The 2500-nt window shown below is 44.5% G+C and overlaps 2 protein-coding genes across 2 annotated transcripts in view; both read right to left on the reverse strand.

The window, feature by feature from the left end:
• Positions 1 to 2500, reverse strand: part of LOC134822485 (splicing factor U2AF 35 kDa subunit-like) — a 47682-nt gene that overhangs the window by 19300 nt on the left and 25882 nt on the right. The window lies entirely within an intron of this gene.
• Positions 1 to 2500, reverse strand: part of LOC134822479 (ankyrin repeat and KH domain-containing protein 1-like) — a 188401-nt gene that overhangs the window by 1429 nt on the left and 184472 nt on the right. The gene's annotated exons all lie outside the window — the stretch shown is intronic.

A 2500-nucleotide genomic window follows, 5' to 3' on the forward strand; every position in this document is an offset into this window, starting at 1 on the left:
CAAACCCCCCCCCCCCCCCCCCCCCCCCCTGATATTATCAGCCCCCTCCCCTCCTGATATTATCAGCCCCCCTCCTAATATTATTACAAGTTGTACAGCCCCCCTCCTAATATTATTACAAGTAGTACAGCCCCCCTCCTAATATTATTACAAGTTGTACAGCCCCCCTCCTAATATTATTACAAGTAGTACAGCCCCCCTCCTAATATTATCAGCCCCCCCCCCTGATATTATCAGCCCCCCCCCCCCCCCCCCCCCCTGATATTATCAGCCCCCCTCCTAATATTATTACAAGTAGTACAGCCCCCCTCCTAATATTATCAGCCCCCCCCCCCCCCCTGATATTATCAGCCCCCCCCCCCCTGATATTATCAGCCCCCTCCCCTCCTGATATTATCAGCCCCCCTCCTAATATTATTACAAGTAGTACAGCCCCCCTCCTAATATTATTACAAATAGTACAGCCCCCCTCCTAATATTATTACAAGTAGTACAGCCCCCCTCCTAATATTATCACAAGTAGTACAGCCCGCCTCCTAATATTATTACAAGTAGTACAGCCCCCCTCCTAATATTATTACAAATAGTACAGCCCCCCTCCTAATATTATCAGCCCCCCCCCCCTGATATTATCAGCCCCCCCCCCCCCCCTGATATTATCAGCCCCCTCCCCTCCTGATATTATCAGCCCCCCTCCTAATATTATTACAAGTAGTACAGCCCCCCTCCTAATATTATTACAAATAGTACAGCCCCCCTCCTAATATTATTACAAGTAGTACAGCCCCCCTCCTAATAGTATTACAAGTAGTACAGCCCCCCTCCTAATATTATTACAAGTAGTACAGCCCCCCTCCTAATATTATTACAAATAGTACAGCCCCCCTCCTAATATTATTACAAGTAGTACAGCCCCCCTCCTAATATTATTACAAATAGTACAGCCCCCCTCCTAATATTATTACAAGTAGTACAGCCCCCCTCCTAATATTATCAGCCCCCCCCCTGATATTATCAGCCCCCCCCCCCCTGATATTATCAGCCCCCCCCCCCCCCCCCCTGATATTATCAGCCCCCCTCCTAATATTATTACAAGTTGTACAGCCCCCCTCCTAATATTATTACAAGTTGTACAGCCCCCCTCCTAATATTATTACAAGTAGTACAGCCCCCCTCCTAATATTATTACAAGTTGTACAGCCCCCCTCCTAATATTATTACAAGTAGTACAGCCCCCCCTCCTAATATTATTACAAGTAGTACAGCCCGCCTCCTAATATTATTACAAGTAGTACAGCCCCCCTCCTAATATTATTACAAATAGTACAGCCCCCCTCCTAATATTATTACAAGTAGTACAGCCCCCCTCCTAATATTATTACAAGTAGTACAGCCCCCCTCCTAATATTATCAGCCCCCTCCCCTCCTGATATAATCAGCCGCCTCCCCTCCTGATATTATCAGCCCCCCTCCTAATATTATTACAAGTTGTACAGCCCCCCTCCTAATATTATTACAAATAGTACAGCCCCCCTCCTAATATTATTACAAGTAGTACAGCCCCCCTCCTAATATTATCAGCCCCCCTCCTAATATTATCAGCCCCCCCCCCCCCCTGATATTATCAGCCCCCCCCCCCCTTGATATTATCAGCCCCCCCTCCCCTCCTGATATTATCAGCCCCCCTCCTAATAATTTTAGCCCCCCCCCCCTCCTCCTAATATTATTACCCCCCCCCCCCCCCCCCTGGAAACACAAATATCAGGCTGGATATTATTGAGCTGATACTGAATAGTAGCAATGGGTTAATAGTATAGGAGCCCCCCCCCCCCTCCTAATAGTATAGGAGTATTGGTATTTGGTTCCTAGTTAGACACTTGATAAGCTGCGGTGTCGTTATTCTCTCTGCCACAAGTTTACTATACGTAACAGTGTAGTAGTAGTAGTACACTGTATTGTTTACTATACGTAACAGTGTAGTAGTAGTAGTACACTGTATTGTTTACTATACGTAACAGTGTAGTAGTAGTAGTACACTGTATTGTTTACTATACGTAACAGTGTAGTAGTAGTAGTACACTGTATTGTTTACTATACGTAACAGTGTAGTAGTAGTAGTACACTGTATTGACTTCGGTTACCAGGTTACCAGGTTAGATGTGGTTCATGGATATTTTTGGCAGTGCATATTTGCTCATTAGGGTGATAATTAGATTTTGCTCGCCATTTCGGCAAAAATATTGTTCTTTGAGATTCCCCTTAAAGATTGTTCTTTAAGATTATTCTTGTTTTTATAGCAGTATATGCGCTCACCACTGCTGCTGAAGCTAAATTCGGTTGAGCTATTTTTAAATTTCGAAACCTGAGCAGTGTCTAGTTGCTAGTTATATTTTCAGCAGATCAAGTTACCAACAGTGTGTGATGTATGAGCAGCATGAGTGTGGTTTCGAGACATTCGCACAAACTTACGTTTTCGTAATATTTTGTTTTGTATCTTTGT

Source organism: Bolinopsis microptera, chromosome 10, assembly GCF_026151205.1.
Source record: "Bolinopsis microptera isolate Bmic1 chromosome 10, MBARI_Bmic_1.0, whole genome shotgun sequence".
Lineage (NCBI taxonomy): Eukaryota > Metazoa > Ctenophora > Tentaculata > Lobata > Bolinopsidae > Bolinopsis > Bolinopsis microptera.